This window comes from Pogona vitticeps, chromosome 7, assembly GCF_051106095.1.
Source record: "Pogona vitticeps strain Pit_001003342236 chromosome 7, PviZW2.1, whole genome shotgun sequence".
Classification (NCBI taxonomy): Eukaryota; Metazoa; Chordata; class Lepidosauria; order Squamata; family Agamidae; genus Pogona; species Pogona vitticeps.
The window spans coordinates 21,496,218-21,513,595 of record NC_135789.1 but is presented as its reverse complement, the minus strand read 5'-3'; the positions used below and the strand labels follow the sequence as shown (position 1 = coordinate 21,513,595).

Here is a 17,378-nt window from a genome sequence, read left to right as displayed (position 1 = left end):
GATGTGTGCTTAGGAACATGAAACCTAATGAAAAATGAGGGCTCGTTAGTCTTACAGCGGCTACATAACTTTCTGGCAGGAAAGGTCTGAGTTCGAGTCCTTGGTACCAAGTCCCAGGTCCAAAGCCAGAAGCTGAAGTTCTGAGTTGCAAGTTGAGTCTGAGTCAACAGGGCAGAAAAACCCTTTGGTGTGACTGAAGTCTGACTTGACAGGGAGCCCCGGGAGTCACCTGACAGCTCCCCAGAGGGTCATAACAGCCCCACTCCTGAAGGCCAGAAACACCTTTTCCATCTTTTCAGAGCTGCAGGTGGGTTATCCTAAGAAGCCCAAATGAAAGCATCACATGGGGTTTAATGAAAACAGAACTGAATCAACTGCAGTTCCTCCAGTTCAATGCACACCATTTGACTGGGCTTGGGGCCCATTGATGGTCCTGGGGTCATTCTAGGGAGGGCTAAACAGGATGGTGGGCAGAGCAGATTTTAAATATTTAAATATTTATTTATTTATTTATTTCATTTTCCCCCTGCCTATCTAGTCAATTGTGACCACTCTAGGCGGCTTACAACACACACTAAAAAATTAAACAAATAACACATCACAAACATAGCATAATTTGCATAATTAAAAGATAGAATAATTTTCCCCCAAAGATGGCAAGAAACAGGGTATATTATAGCAGAAAGAAAAAAGAATAATTAAGTATTAGGTATTATATTTTAAAATAAATAAATCTAGAATGAAGTTCTGGGCTGCTTAGGACTGAAGGCTGTGTTCTAGTTGGTGCTGAGCATCACTTATGATTTTGGGCTGTAGCCAGGGGTTGGACTAGATGACCCTTGGAGAAATTAAATAAATAACAACCATTTGAAATATTTACCAGAATCCTATCGGTCATTTCCACTGCCTTTACAATAAACCATAGCAGCAAACATCTGGATAGCTCAGTGGCATAGGCATCTGGCTGCAGAACAAGAGGTTGGGAGTTCGATTCCCCCGCTGGGCTTTCCTTGGCAGGGGCTGGACTGGATGACCTCACAGGGTCCCTTCCAGCTTGTATTTAAAGAAATACAAACTGTCAAACTTATTTTAAAACACTGAATCATTAAATCAGGTCAAACGTTAAATTTTAAAAAACGTCATTCAGGAAGTCCATCCTCCTTGTTAAAAGCCTGCCTGGAGAGATGGGTCTCCAGGGGTCGGTGGAAGGAGAAAAGGGATGGGGGTCCTCCTGATCTCCCCCCCTCGGAGGAGACCCCCCCATACCCTGGGAGCTGCCCCCGAGAAGGCTCTGTCTCAGGTCCCCATCCGCTGGGCCTGGGCTGGACGATGGGGCCGAGCAGAGGGCCTCCTCTGAGGATTTTAAACACTGAGAAGGCCAGGATGGCGAGAGATGGCCCTTTGGGTGTCAGTGGGATATACGGTATAGAGGGTGTTGTCGGTAATGTCCAGCCATTTGAAGTGGGCCTGGAAACGGACGGGTCGCCAGAGCAGCGGCTGTCGCAGGGCCTTTAAATGCCCCCTATAACTGCGACCCCCCCCCCAGTCAGCAGTCTGGCAGGTGCATCTCGCTCCGGCTGAGGTGTCAAAGCCGACGTCCAAGGCAGCCCCCACATAGCGCACATCCCGATCATCCAGACGGGATGAGGCCACTAAGGCCTGCACCCGTGTGGCCAAACCAGGCCTCTCAAGGAACGGGCGTGGCTGGCGCACGAGTTCTCCCTGTGCAAAAGCACCCCTGGCTGCTGCCGAAATCTGGGCATCCTGGGTGGATCCAGGAACACGGCCCGGACTCTCGGCTGGATTCCAGAAATTAGACCGAAGGGCCCAAGGAGACATGCCGTCCAACCCACGGTCTTGTCAAAATACTGCATAGAAACAAATAGTCGTCACAATTGGGATGAGACTTGATGGCACATCAGTAGCACTGCTTATCTAATAACTGGAAGAAACTACAGCGTTCTAAAAAGCAACATTCCACGCTCAGCAACAGACCTCTTCCGTTGTAGCTCTCCATCGACGGACACCTGAAGAGACACTGCTTTCAACCACGGTGGCTTTATTCAGCCTTCATGATGTATGGCCCAAACTACTGCTTGGTGAGGTGGGTCGGTCCCTCTGCCGACCCACCTCACCAAGCAGAACTGGATCGGCCCCTGGGAGACGGCAGGCCTCCTCCCTCCTGTCCTGACGTCACCAGGCTTGATCCCTGCAAAGCTGGGCTTGGCAATGCGTGGCTCAACTCCCATCATCCGTCCAGGATAGGATGATGGGGAGTTGGAGTCCAGCAATATGTAGGAGGAAGCACAGCACTCAGTCTCATGGGATCGATCAATCTATCGATCCAACTAATCCAGGTTTTATCTATCTATCTATCTATCTATCTATCTATCTATCTATCTATCTATCTATCTATCTATCTATCTATCTATCTATCTATCTATCTATCTATCTATCTATCTATCTATCTATCTATCTATCTATCTATCTATCTATCTATCTATCTATCTTGCAGACTAGCCAGTGGGCGCATTATTTTCTGCTCAGAGGAATGCTCTGAAATCCTGGCGTATTTAGAGCTTCAAGGCAGAAGGAGGCAGACAGTAGGGAGGTTCTGCCTCTTCACTGCCTCCTCTTAATAATTTAGCAGATTAAGGCAGGAAAGGTTGTGTCACCCAAATGCAGAGATGCAGTTCAGCAGCTCTGGGGAAAAGAAATGGCAGGTGAATGAATAAAATGCCTTAAGTTAAGAGCAGGGAAAAGGGTCCCCCATTTTAATCTTTCTTTTGCAAACCAGCTAGAGAAAATGAGCAGCCCTGTCTAGTCCCAGAGGCAGGGAGCCGCTCCAAAGGTTTCCCATGAAACTGGGGCAGAGAAGAGAGGGTGGGTGAGGGGAAGCGAAGCTCTCAATGCTGATCCGGATGTAGGTGCTTCCCCCTCCGCCGGAAAATGTTTATTTGGAGACGGTAATTTTGGGTCCTCAGGAGAAAAAAGGTCTTCAAACCTTTCCATGCAAGCTAAGTCATTGTTACATCAGAAACCAGACAATCTCTCCATAGGGCCGAGGTGGGCCATTGATCCCTAGTCGGTCTCCGAAATGAGCAAGGATTTCTGACCCGGAATCAGTGGCCAACAAAAGCAATAACGAGGAGGTGCTGAGACCAGGAAAGACGGAGGGGGAAAACGGGGCTCGATTCTTCCACGAAGGCAGTGAGAAACCCACTCTGGCAACGCGCAGACCTCGACTGCCAAGACACGTCCTTTTGAAACCGTCTTGCCAGGGTTGCAGAGGATCCGCAGGGAAGCCAAAGGCAGGCCCCACTGCAGGCCCGAAGCCCCACAGAACCCGGGGGATGGGGGACTCACCCGTGCAGTGCTTCTTTTGCAGGTGCAAAATCTCCAGGTGCAAGTCATGGAGCAGCTCCAGCTGCTGTTTCTTCAGGAAAGTCACATGCTGTTGCACACTCTGGATCGGGTGCTCCAGGGACACTGTCTCCATCACCACCAGTCACGGACAGAGTCCAGAGAGAACAGGCAGGGGTTGCCTGTTAGCGGCTCAGGCTCTCCTCCTGGTGCCTTCGCTTTGCACCCCAGTCCGGTGGTGTCCCACGGGCTACAGATCTTCCTCAGAGAGCCCCCCTGAAGGAAGGAGGGAATCCCCCAATCTACCATTCTCATCTCAGCCAAGGCGATGTCTGTGCCTCCCCTTCTAAGGAGAATGGGCTTCGCGGGAGCTCTCCGGGGTGCTGAAGGAAGCCCCAGCTGGACCGGAAGGTCTTCCTTTCCAAGCAACCGACAAGGAGCTTGGCTTGCTTGCGAAGGACCATCCAGATGGGAGTTTTGGGTTTCCTAGACCACAGAGCCCATAATCCTTCCTTCTTGGAATTCTACCCGACTGACACACACTTTATCAACAACGAAATGTGTCTCGCCTGAGAGAAAAGGCCTCAACTGGACAGCTTGGAGGCCGCGCTGGGCCTATTCCCCTCCCAGCTTCCTGTTCCTCTCCTGGTGCTCGGTGGGAGCTTTCCTTCTGAGCCAGAAGACAGCTAGGCCTCGGAGCTAGGCCTACTTAAGCCTCAAAGCTGTCCAATTAAGGACTTTCCCCCCAAGTGAGCCACATTTCGGTGTCTTGCCAGCCAGGTAAAACTCTCAGAATGCAGTTCTGGATTTGTAGTAAATTGGACAAGAGTAGGCCCATTGACTCAATGGAGATCTGATGAGTCAACTCCTCGGTAGGTATTATAACTTGGAGTAAGCTGTGGAGGAGATGACCCCTATTAAAGCCCCCATATTATCCATACGAATTCATGGCTCATGTTAAGCCACAGCAACTTGTAAAGCGATTTTGCCAGACAGTGCATTGAATTCTGCCATGCGCCCCATGGGAAAAAATAAACAAGGCTTCCCCCATCCAGACACAACTACCCTGGACACTTAAAGTGTGCGTCCGGTCATCAGGAAGGGCTGAGCGTTGTGCTTCTTTTTACGGAACCCCTGCATGTTTTCGGGGGGGTCTCCACGTTACAGCCAGCAGCCCAATGGTCAGAGCGAAGGGGAGGTTCAATCCAGCCCCCTATCCCAAGAGCTGCTCTTTGCCCTAAAGGGAGGTAGACTAACCCAGCTGAAGGAGATTGGGAAGGTGTGAATTATCTCTGCATGATTGATGTCAATGCGTCTGCTAATAAATGGATTTATTTGAAATATTTTTACCCCACCTTTCTTCTGTAAAAAGGACACAAGGTGGCTTACATCAGCAAAAAACATTATTTAAAGCTAAAAGCAGTTAAGTACAGGTATACAAATACTAAGAAGGACGAAACAAATACCACCCTAAAATACAGTATCCAAAAGCAGTACCCAAAACGCATTCAAAGCAGTAAGGGGCAACTGCCTAGTTTAAAACCCTCCTTAAGGAAGCCAGTCACTCAGGGAAAGCTTGCCTGAAGAGAAAAGTCTTTTAGCTGCATGAGGAAGGAGAGCAAAGATGGGGCCCAGCTGGCCTCCAGTGGCAGGGAGTTCCAGAGTCTCTGGGAGCAGCCACAGAGAAGGCCCCACCAAATGCACCTAGGAAGGTGGCGGAATGGAGAGAAGGGCGCCTCCTGATGATACAGCTGAAGGTTACCATGGTACCGATAGACTAGGAATTAAGAGACCTGGGTTCAAATCCTCACTTGGCCGTGGACACTCATGGGGGGGGGTGTTTGCAATGGGAAACGACTTCTTGAACATTTCACATGCCTCAAAAATCCTGCCAGGGTTCCCATAAGTCAGAAGTGACAACCGTGTGCTTAGCCTACCGGCTGCCCTCCCTTTAGATCCTCAACGCTGAACATCCATGCACCCCCTCCACCGGTTGAACTACAGTTCCCATCAGGGAGTTGACAGGAGTAGGGGCCAATAGGATTTGTAGTTCAGCCTCTCTGGAGGCTACCAGCCAGGGTGGCAGGAGGCTGGCAGAAGCACCCAGCGCGGTCACTTCCTGAAACATCTCATTTTCCAGGCTTTTTTTAAAAAAGCCACTCGATAATAAATTGAAGCAGCACTAAATTGGTCAAAGGTACTGCTCAAGACCCGAGAGGAGACCCTCAGGCCGCAGGCGAAAGCTGCCCCAAAGAGACACGAAAAGGTTGAACCCGGCAGGGCCCCAAGGCAGAGGGAGTCCATCAACCTTACCTGGGTCTTGAAGCCCCCTTTGGAAATCAGGAAGGGGAAGAGAGGGATGCCCCCCCACCGCCCGGAAGAAAAACACCACCTTCTCCTCCACCTGACTCCCAAGGGATCCAGCCTGGGCAGAGTTCAGGGGAGAACATCATCCTCTAAGAGGCAGGAGCACAGATCCAGGCGCGCTCAGGCACCAGCCTTCCAAAGTTTGCACCCTCGGAGAGGCGGCCGGATGACAACTGCCAGCCTCCTCTACCCAGATGGGCTTCCGATGCCCACCAAAGCGGATCCGACCATGGGCTGAAAAGGGACCCATGATCTGGCTTTGCATAACACCGTATATTTCCACACATACTCCCAACACACACACACACACACGCACACACACACACAAACACACACACACACAGAGATCCTGGACGGGGAGCACTGGTTTGTGGGTAGAAAATTCCCAGCGATGCTGGGAGAGGGGAGCCGAGCTGCAGCAGGGAGAAAAACCCAGAGCCACAAAGCTAGCAATAGATATTTGCAAACCCAATTGAGGGCTTGGCCTTCCAGTCCCCCGGTAGCCACGCAGGAGTTTAGGACTGAATAGAATTGGAACTCAGGAAAGCCACTCCTTTTTGGACTACAATTCCCATCCATCCCTGGCCATCAGGGACCACGGGAAGGCTTAGCAAAAAAGCCCCTTTCCCACGCGGAACCTGCCACGCTTCCTCCTTCAGAGCGCCAGGGAATCTCCAGAAGAACCAGCAGATAAGCATCCCTGGGGCACGGGATGGGCTTCGGAGTACCCCAAGCGGTCTCATCCTTGACGGGACCCCTGGGGCCATCCAAGCACAGCCCTTCGAGAACCGAGATGGGGAGGTGCCGGGTTAAACCTGACACTTTGCAAGGAATGGGGAAAAAAACCTGCTGCTATTGTTTGGGAGAGCTGCCTCTGAGGACATGCAGAGTGCATTTCCTTACTCAGCTCACTGCTAGGGCCCATTCATCTTCCAGGAACCTCGAGTTGTTTTTTAAGGAGAAAGGTGGGATAAAAATATTTTAAATATTTTTTTAAAAAATAAATAAATCTAGAACAAAGTCGTTGGCTGCTTAGGACAGAAGGCTGTGTCCTATGATTTTGTTCTGCAGCCTGGGGTTGGACTAGATGACCCTTTGAGACCTCCGGGCCGGAGAGAGGCTAGCAGGTTAAATACATTCATCTCTGCCTCCACCTCTGCATGTCTATGGCTAGAATCCTATTTGTTAAGCCTGTTAGGTTAAGACCCGTGGTTTAATGGTCAGCGGGAAATGGCTGAAAGCTACGAAGTGCAACCAATACAGGAAAACCCCACAGCTCCACATGTCCCTGTTGCAGGAGACAGGCTCCCTGTCCTTGAAAACAGGATCTTACCCGTGGGAGAGTTGCAAGGATGCGATTTGATGTGCCAGAGGAATGTTCTGCTCGACGTGGACATTGAGAAGGAGGACGTGGTGCCTGTCTCTCTCTCTTCCCATTTACGTGCTGATAGATATGGAGAAAGAGGCTTCCCCCCCGATAACCTGTTCATCGCCCAGACAAAGAACGACAGGTGCACCTCCAGATGTGGTTAGACTACAAGTCCCAGCATCCTTGGCCAATGGATTCGTTGGCGGAAGCTCCTGGGAGTTCCACAGCTCCTGGTGAGGCCACGCCTTGGATGAGTATTCTTCTAATAAGAACTGCAGGCTGGAAAGCCGACGGGGACCCTTCTCAGGGTTTTCTAGGTAAAGAGAGAGTGCTCAGAAGTGGCTTGAAACCATGTCTTCCTTTTGGGCTCTGCCATTTGCCCAAGGCCGGTCAGGCTGGCTCTTCTCCCAGGAGGCATCGTGGGAATTCGAACTCCCAACCCCTTGGCTCTGCAGCCAGGGACTCCGACTCACTGAGATATTATCCAGCACCCTCGGATCTACCTAGGATTTGGGGGGGGGAAGGGAGGAAGAGAGGGAAAGAGAGGAGTTACAAGCTCCAGGTGTGGTTTGGTTGTGCTCAGAGGGTGATGCTCAGCTGTGGGTCCCTGGACTGTCTTTGATTCGGGGCAATAACTAGGGCCGCTCAACGGAGGCTTTGTGCCCAGGCACCCAGATGGAAAGGGCACGAAAAGCAAGCCATGGACCTCTGGGTAAGAGTTAGGGCGACCCGTCCGTGTTCCTTCTTTTTTTAAAGCCTCCCTCGGTTGGAGAGGCTGCCGCTGGTTCCAGAGGCCAGAAAGGCTAGCTACAGCTCTGGCTTGACTTCATCTCCCATAAACCCCACCCAACAAGCACAATAAATGGGGATTCTGGGACATGTCATCCCACCCCTTCCAAGGTAAAGAGCCATCCTGTTTGCGGCTTATTTATCACTATGCATTTCTCATATTACCTCGCAGCTGCAGGAAAACTCACAAAATCTAAAGTTGGAACTCTGAAAAAGACCAAGGGAACCCTGTAATAAAATGTTGCAGCGTCAAGTACCGCTGTTCAATAATCCTAGTCACGACATTCTGTAGTTCTTGGGTGTGACCTCTCTTTATGATGCTTTTGGCCTCCCTCCCAACAGTTTCTTTCTCCAAATATATATTTTTGTGTGTTTCCCCAAAGTTGTGGTTTTCTCACACCTGCTGATGCCCTTCTGCAGTTTAGGATTGTTTTGGCTACCAAAGCAATAGCAGTCACAGCCGGACATCAGAAATAAAGAGCATTATATTATGAAGTAAATTTGCTTGATTTTCTCTCTTTTTTTACTCTGATCAGCCTCGTGGCGCAGTGGTTAAAACACTGTATTGCAGCTAAAAAGTGTGCTCACGACCTGGGGTTCAAATCCCAGGTAGCTGGCTCAAGGTTGACTCAGCCTTCCATTCTTCCGAGGTCGGTAAAATGAGTACCCAGCTTGCTGGGGGGGCAATGTGTAGCCTGTATAATTAAAATTGTAAACCGCCCGGAGAGTGCTTGTAGTGCTATGGGGCGGTATATAAGTCCAAAAAAAAATAATAATATGGGACTACCTGGCTGCAGGACAAGCTTTCTGTGACTGAGGGGAAATTCAATCAAGGCAGCACTTCTGGGCACACAGTTTATGCCCCACCGGGTATGCGAAAGAAGACCTAGCAAAGGACTGAGATGGTGCTATGAAAGTAGCTCGCTGTGCTCAAAAACAGTCTGATTATCTTAATATTTTAATGTGTTTCTCATTTTACCTATATTTCATATATGTCCACAGTTTTACATTGTGCCACACTGTGAAACGAATGAAGAAAGAAAAGAAAGAGGAAATAAAAGAGGTGAGCTGTATGGCTTTTACAAAATACAAATGCAAGAATAGGCGATACTTTTATACCAATAATTTTTGTTTTTAAAAAATCATACACTCTGCAAGCTGAATTTTTATGGGTAAATCTCACTTCTTCAAAGCAAGAAGTGGGACTGGCTTTGAAAAAGTGGGATTTACCCACAACAACTCAGCTCGCATAGTGTATGATTTTTTTAAAAAAATTATTAGTGGCCTATATAGAAAGACAAAGTAAATGATGCCACGCTAAGGCAATTCCGCAAAGAACTATATTGATTTTCGTTTAAATAAACAAGAACACAAAACGCAAAAATGAAGAGGTTTCAGTAAAATGTCAGAGATTTGAAGGGAGAGGGATATAAAACCCCCAGAATGAAACTCACGGTCCCCTAACTAAGATGTAAATCCAAACTGTTCAAATGTGCTAATCATCTCTAATCGCGTTCCTCTCCCTGGGACTCTGATGGCTAGAAATTGAGAAAGTTCATTTCACTGAATTCCAGTTATTTTGCAAAAATGACTGATTTGGAGCCAAGGTTTCAAAGAAACAAACGCACCACGTAATCATTTAGCATTTCAGGGACTTTGCCTCTCCTCCCCCCCTTTCCTTTGCTGGGCGCCTTTGATAGAATTCCAAAGTGGAAACACACACACACCCCAATATTTTGCAAGGTTCTGATTACACAGGAGTAAAGAGTTGTATGTAACTCTAAAACTTATATCAACTATGGTGATAGTAAAAAAACATAAAAAAAACTCGTACAGCCGCTCTCCTCTCCTGGAGGCCACGTGGCACGGACAGAGATCAAGGTCAGCCGGCGGCCTTCTTGAAGGAGGTCACCCTTCCAGGATGGGATCAGAGAGGAGCCCAGCGGGGAAGAGAAGGGGAACATCAATTCCATACAGCCAGGCCACCCTTTGCAAGGATGGGTGAAGGAAGCCTGCGGTTGTCTGGGTGGGAAACTGCTCCCCTCCACGGTTTTCTGAGAGGAGTCAAAAACGGTGTGCAGGCTTTCCAACCTCATACACAGAGGTGGGGTGAACCAGGGCCAGCCCAAATTAAGGCTATTTCATTTTAAAATAAATGTACTGTATTCCATAAGTCAATACATTCCGGTAGCCAGGTTTCGCTTATTGCTGCGGTTACTCCTGTTGAGTAAGTCATTCATTGCATCCCATGCATCATATTAGCCAAAGATGCGGAAGGGAATAAAAAAGCATTATCTAGCTCCCCCTAGTGGCCCAATCTGTTATTGTACCTTAGAATTTAAAGATAACACCAGGAAATGCCTCCCTTACCACTTAATATTGATGAGAGAATGGCATGAAACCTGCAAAATTTACATGAAAATGTTTCTAAAAATTCCTTCAAAGAATCAGAGGAAAGTGAGCACAAGGCAGCTATACATTTTTGAACCATTTTGGAACATTTTGAGTTGTGCACCTTTGCCCTCTTACTTTCAGCTGTGGGAGGGGCCCACCTGTCAGCCGTGCCCACCTCCTCCCTCTAGTCCAGGTGGGCACGCTTCTTCCCAGGGGGCGGGGGGCATGGCTCAGGGCCAGAGAGCAGCCAGGTGTGCACAGCCTGGGGAGGGGCCTAAGCAAAGCCCCACCCCCAACTTCCATCGTTGCTCGGAGTGACCACCGTTGTCTGGGGCATTCCGCCCGTGCCCATTGGCCAGTTCTCTCCAGGGATTCCACTCGACCGTTATTCGTTGCCCACCCTACCTGCCCGCTGGCTCCTTTTCTGCTTTCTCCCACTCTTTATCCTCTCCCTGTTTGTCCTCTGCTCATTCTAACCTCTTTTCCCTCTATCTCTCTTTTCCCAATGGCTTCAAGAGCAGTGCGCTTCAGTGGATGGAGCTCCCCCTCTGTGACCTTTGTTCACGCCCAGGCCAGGTAAGGTCACGTGGTTGGTCTCCCGGGGAGGAGGGGCAGCGCGGGAGGGCGGGGGCTTGTTGTTGTTTAGTCGTGTCCGACTCTTTGTGACCCCCTGGACCGAGCATGCCAGGTCCTCCTGTCTTCCACGGGCTCCTAGAGTTTGGTCAAAGTCACGGTCACTTCGATGACCCTGTCCAGCCGTCTCGTCCTCTGTCGTCCCCTTCTCCTCTTGCCTGCACACTTTCCCAGCATCAGCATCTTTTCCAGGGGGTCTTCTCATGAGAGGGCCAAAGGATTGGAGCCTCAGTTTCAGGATCTGTCCTTCCAGTGAGCACTCAGGGTTGATTTCCTTCAAAATTGATAGGTTTGTTCTCCTTGCAGTCCAGGGGACTCTCAAGAGTCTCCTCCAGCACCACAATTCAAAAGCATCAATTCTTCAGTGGTCAGCCTTCTTTATGGTCCAGCTCTCACTTCCATACATCATGACTGGGAAAAAACATACCTTTGATTATGCAGAGCTTTGTAGGCAAGGTGATGTCTCTGCTTTTTAAGATGCTCTCTAGGTTTGTCATTGCTTTCCTCCCAAGAAGAAGGTGCCTTTTGATTTCATGGCTGCTGTCTCCATCTGCAGTGATCATGGAGGCCAAGAAAGTAAAATCTGTCACGGCTTCCATATCTTCCCCTTCTATTTGCCAGGATGTGATGGGGCCAATGGTCACGATCGTAGTTCTTTCAACGTTGAGCTTCAGACCATTTTTTGCGCTCTCCTTCACCCTCATTAAGAGGTTCTTTAATTCCTCCTCACTTTCTGCCACCAGGGTGTTATTGTTTGCAAATCTGAGGTTTTTGATACTTCTTCTGGAAATCTTAATTCCAGTTTGGGATCCATCCAGTCCAGTCGCATAATTTAAATTAGCAGAGAGACAACGTACAGCCTTGTCGTACTCCATTCCCAATTTTGAATCAATCAGTTGTTCCATATCCAGTTCTAACTGTTCCTTCCTGTTCCACGTATAGATTTCTCAGGAGATGGATAAGGTGGTCAGGCACGCCCATTTCTTTAAGGACTTGCCATAGTTTGTTGTGGTCCACTCAGTCAAAGGCTTTTGCATAGGTAATGGAGCAGAAGTAGATGTTTTTCTGGAACTCTCTGGCGTTCTCCATAATCCAGCGCATGTTAGCAATTTGGTCTCTGGTTCCTCTGCCCCTTTGAAATCCAGCTTGTATTTCTGGGAGTTCTCGGTCCACATACTGCTGAAGCCTTCCTTGGAGGATTTTGAGCATAACCTTTCTAGCGTGTGAAATGAGTGCAATTGTACAGTAGTTGGAGCATTCTTTGGCACTGGCCTTTTTTGGGATTGGGTTGTAGACTGATCTTTTCCAATCCTCTGGCCACTGTTGAGTTTTCCAAACTAGCTGGCATATTGAATGTAGCACCTTAACAGCATCATCTTTTAAGATTTTAAATAGTTCAACTGGAATGTCATCACCTCCACTGGCCTTGTTGTTAGCCACGCTTTCTAAGGCCCACTTGACTTCACTCTCCAGGATGTCTGGCTCTAGGTCAGCAACTACATTGTCTGGGTTGTCTGGGATATCCAAATCTTTCTGATATAATTCCTCTGTGTATTCTTGCCACCTCTTCTTGATGTCTTCTGCTTCTATGAGGTCCCTTCCATTTTTGTCCTTTATCATGTCCATCCTTGCACCAAAGGTTCCTCTGATATCTCCAATTTTCCTGAACAGATCTCTGGTTTTTCCTTTTCTGTTATTTTCCTCTATTTCTTTCCATTGTTCATTTAAGAAGGCCCTCTTGTCACTCCTTACTATTCTTTGGAAGTCTACATTCAATTTTCTGCAACTTTCCCTATCTCCCTTGCATTTGGTTTCCCTTCTCTTCTCTGCTATTTGTAAGGCCTCGTTGGACAGCCACTTTGCTTTCTTGCATTTCCTTTTCTTTGGGATGGTTTTTATTGCTGCCTCCTGTACAATGTTACAAGCCTCCATCCATAGTCCTTCAGGCACTCCGTCCACCAAGCCTACTTCCTTAAATCTGTTCTTTATTTCCACTGTGTATTTATAAGGGATTTTGTGTAGATTATACCTGACTAGCCCAGTGGTTTTTCCTACTTTCTTTAGTTTAAGCTTGAATTTTGCTATAAGAAGCTGATGATCAGAGCCACAATCAGCTCCAGGTCTTGTTTTGCTGACTGTATAGAGCTTCTCCATCTTTGGCTGCAGAGAACATAACCGATCTGATTTCGGTATTGCCCATCTGGTGATGTCCATGTGCAGAATCGCCTCTTGTGTTGTTGGAAAAGAGTGTTTGTGATGACCAGCTTGTTCTCTTGACAAAACTCTACTAGCCTTTGCCCTGCTTCTTTCTGAACTCCTTTTATCTCTTGACTCCCTACTTTAGCATTCCAGTCCCCTAGAATGAGAAGAACCTCTTTCTTTGGTGTCAGTTCTAGAAGGTGTTGTAGGTCTTCCTAGAATTGGTCAATTGTGGCCGGGCAGAGAGTGGCAAAGGACGATGGCCATTGTAGTCCACCTGTCAGTGCCCCTGCAGGACAAAATTTCTAGGGGGGCCCCCCGAGAGCTCTCCTGGCTGAGCGGCGGCTCTTCTGCTCCCCAGAGGAGGAGGTCCTGCAAGTCTTGACTCAGGGATATCTCCCCCCACCCCACTTCTCCCCATTTCTGCAGAGCGAAAGGGCCATCCAGAAAGAGGAAGGCAAACGGGTCCCCAGCAATTCCATCATTCCTTGCCTCAAGCCAGGCTTCATCGGTACCTCCAGGTGGGGCCTTGGGCAGGGGGGCCAGGGGTCGGGGATGGTCTCCCTCCACCCGGTCCGTGGGGTGGGTGGGAAGCCACCGCCCTTTGGGGGGTGTGTGTGAGAAGGTGGAGGCAGTGGGTCTCCCAGCGGGTGCACCCTCGGGCCCTGCCTGGGTGGGTTCCTTGCCCAGCCAGGATGGATGCCCGGTGAGGCTCTGGACTCCCAGCCCTGTCGTTCCGGAGGGGAGGGCTGTGGGGCGCCCTAGAGGCTTGGCCAGGGAGGTTCCCTGCCTTTGGCAGTCCCACGGGTGAGGGTGGAGGGGGCACAGATGTGTGTCGGTTTCCCCAGTGGGAATGGGCCAAGCGGGGGGGGCACCCCATGCTGGCAAACCCCACACTCATTGCGGTCCGAGGTCCCACCCCTGGGAGCCTAGAATGGGCTGTTAGTTAGTTCATTGGTTAGTTATCTAGTCATTGTCTTCTGGTAGAACTTGGACTCTTCTTTCTGTCCCCAAAGCAGCAGAGCCGATGGAATGGAGCCCGTCGGGAACAGCGGATGAGGAACCGATGGATTGGGCTCCTTCCTCCTATGTGGAGGAGGAGCCCATGGACTGGACCGCTTCATAACTCAGGTGAGGAAGGGGAGGGGGTCGGGTAGATGACAGACAGACAGACAGACAGACAGACAGACAGACAGACAGACAGTCAGTCAGAGACAGACAGACAGATAGATGATAGATAGATAGATAGATAGATAGATAGATAGATAGATAGATAGATAGATAGATAGATAGATAGATAGATAGATAGATAGATAGATAGATAGATAGATAGATAGATAGATAGATAGATAGATAGATAGATAGATAGATAGATAGATAGATAGATAGATAGATAGATAGATAGATAGATAGATAGATAGATATGGACATCAAATCCACAACATTGAGTGGATTTAACTTATTAGGAGGCTTGCTGATCATAATGCGTGCCGAGAGAGAGAGAGAGAGAGAGAGAGAGAGAGAGAGAGAGAGAAAGGCCAGGAAAGAGAGAAAGGCCTCTTGTGCGCTCCCTGACAAGGGCTCTTTGGGGCGCTGGTTTCATGTGTTCCTTTCTATATCCGCTCCAGAGTGTTGCGGGGTTTAAAATTATGGACCTCCCTGAAATACAGGTAAAATTAAAAAGGAATGAAAATGTGGAGACCCTGGGGCTGTTTTTGTCCAGAGGTGGGCTCCTCCGATCGCCTTCTCTTGGCCCTCGGCTAGATCTTCTTGTGTCCACCGGGGGGGGGGGCATAAAATCATATGCACGCAAGCCTTGCGTGGATCGAACCACGGACTGAGTTCCTCGTCTGGCGCTCAAGGTGCCACGTCGGGCTGTGGCAGGAGCCCAGTGTCTCCTGGTGAAGGTGCCACAGAATCTACCCTGTTTCCCCCAAAATAAGACAGGGTCTTATATTATGTTTTGCTCCAAAAATGCAGCAGGGCTTATTTTCAGGGGATGATTTATTTATTTTTCATGTACAACCATCTACATGGATTCAAATGCAGTCCTGTCATCTTCTCCTGGTTGCTTCATAAGGATGATGGGTGGGCTTTCACTTAACGAGGGCTTATTTTTGGGGTAGGGCTTATATTATGAGCATCCTGAAAAATCATACTAGGGCTTATTTTCAGGTGAGGTCTTATTTTGAGGGAAACAGGGTACTCCTGCTCACTTTGCCTGCCAATTAAAACTTGACCCTGCCACATGCCCCCCTGCCTTGAGGTTATTACAGGAAGGGGGGGTAATCAATCTTTATTCCAATCTTTATTCCAATAATCAACACTAAGGTTTTCTTTCTGTTTCCAATAAACTATAGTTTAGTGTTACATCCAAACCCTACTTTCTGTGGGTAATCCTAATGGTGGTTTGTTGAAACAAGTCAACTCATCAACCATGATTCTGACACTGATTGTGCAACCCTAATTATATTACAGTTCTATTATTTAAAAAACATCATTGTTTTTGTGTTTTTGCTGCTTGGGTAACAGCCTATCCTCCATATTATTTTGCTTCCTTCCTTACGACGCTTCCTTCTTTCCTCCCACCCTTCTCTCTTCCTTCTATCATCTCTTCCTTCCTTCCTTCTATTTGTTCCTTCCTTCCTTCCATCAATCATGAGGTCCTGAGTCTTTTTCACGGCGAGAGTCCACCCGAGTTGAAGATGACTTGGTGGCAGGAGAAAGAACAGCCAGAGAGCGACCGAGAAGGCCCTCTATCTGGTCAGGGGAGCTTCATGCCTGTGGGCAGGCTCAAACCGGGCGACGGAGGCCTTTGGGAGACCTTGGACCCAAATCTTGTCCATTCTTGTTTTGCAGAGATTCTGAAAAAGCAGAGCCTTCCCGCGGTCCAGAAGCTGAGCGGTGCCAGGGCGGCTTCCCACCACCAGCGCCTCCTCTTGGTGTCCCTTCAGTGGTGACACCGCCAAGAGCAGAGAGACACCGCCAACTTCCCCAGGATCCAAAAACAACATCCCATGGAGGATGCCTGGGAACAATATTTTAGAGCCCTACATAGCAGCTCTGAATCTGCAGAGTATGAAATTGATGAATTGGACAATCTCCCTCAATGGCCACCAGTGAATTCGGTAGAAGTGAGGAACCTCATTCAAACCCTGAAACCTGGTAAAGCTCCGGGATCGGATCTAATCACTTCAGAATTAATTAAGAAAAGCACTGATTGGTGGCTACCAATTATAACATCCTTATTTACAGCAATTGATAATTCTGGGAGAATTCCCAAGGATTGGGGGCTGGCGATAATTGTTCCTATATATAAGAAAGGCAACAAAGACCTTCCATCAAATTATAGACCTATTAGCTTATTTAATATATTAAGTAAATTGTATGCTAGACACCTGCAGTGGAAATTACGAGACTGGATAGATCAGTGGTTCTTAACCTTTTTGAAAGAAATGACCCCTTGAGCCATTGAGGAAGTTATCATCGCCCCTCTCCCCACGGTGATGATTGATTGATTGATTGATTGATTGATTGATTGATTGATTGATTGATTGATTGATTGATTGATTGATTGATTGATTGATTTATTTATTTATTTATTTATTTATTTATTTATTTATTTATTTATTTAAGACACTTAAATCCAATGACCCCTGAAAACAAAATTCAATTGCAAGAAAATGAAATGCCCCCCAAAAGTAACATTTAATGATTTAGTTGCAAGGGAATTTTAAGAAGCAAAAAGAAATATAAAAAGGGTATAAAAACAAACCGCAATGCAGGAATTAAAAATTTCAAGATGAAAACTCTGAAACTAAATTAAGATTGGAGGAAAATATATATTCATGCACACTGTAAAATGGCTGCAGCCATCTTCACAGGTGTGGCTTGCTCCAGTGCCCCCCTACCGCCCCCCTTCTGTTCTTTCGCCCCCACACCGCCCCATTTCATTCTACCGCCCCCCTGAAAAATGAAATCGCCCCCTGGGGGGCATTATCGCCCACGTTAAGAACCACTGGGATAGATGAAGAGAACTGTATGGCTGAAGAACAAAGCAGGATTTAGAGAGGGTCATTCAACTCTGGATCAATGTGCGATTCTGGAGCATTTAATCTCAAAATACGCTTCTAAGAACCCTGTATCCCTATATGCAGCATTTATTGACTTTAGAGCAGCCTTTGACTCAGTCTCAAGGGATATCCTATGAGCCAAATTAAGAGATTCTACTATTGACAAACGTCTCTTATTTTTAATTAGAGTG

The 17,378-nt window shown here is 48.0% G+C and overlaps 2 long non-coding RNA genes across 3 annotated transcripts in view; one reads left to right on the top strand and one right to left on the bottom strand.

Annotated features, from left to right (window-relative positions):
- LOC144584077 (uncharacterized) overlaps positions 1-7,559 on the bottom strand; it is a 28,351-nt gene extending 20,792 nt beyond the window's left edge. The window contains exon 1 of the long non-coding RNA XR_013538112.1: positions 7,064-7,559. This is a non-coding gene — a long non-coding RNA (uncharacterized LOC144584077). The remainder of the gene's footprint in view (positions 1-7,063) is intronic.
- Positions 7,560-8,428: 869 nt separating this feature from the next.
- Positions 8,429-13,635, top strand: LOC144584075 (uncharacterized). 2 transcript variants are annotated; one of them, XR_013538109.1, is made up of 3 exons: positions 8,429-8,951; positions 10,804-10,858; positions 13,544-13,635. It is a non-coding gene; the product is annotated as an uncharacterized LOC144584075 (long non-coding RNA). The 2 variants fall into 2 exon arrangements; XR_013538110.1 differs by having other exon boundaries at positions 10,799-10,858.
- The last annotated feature ends 3,743 nt before the right edge of the window (positions 13,636-17,378 follow it).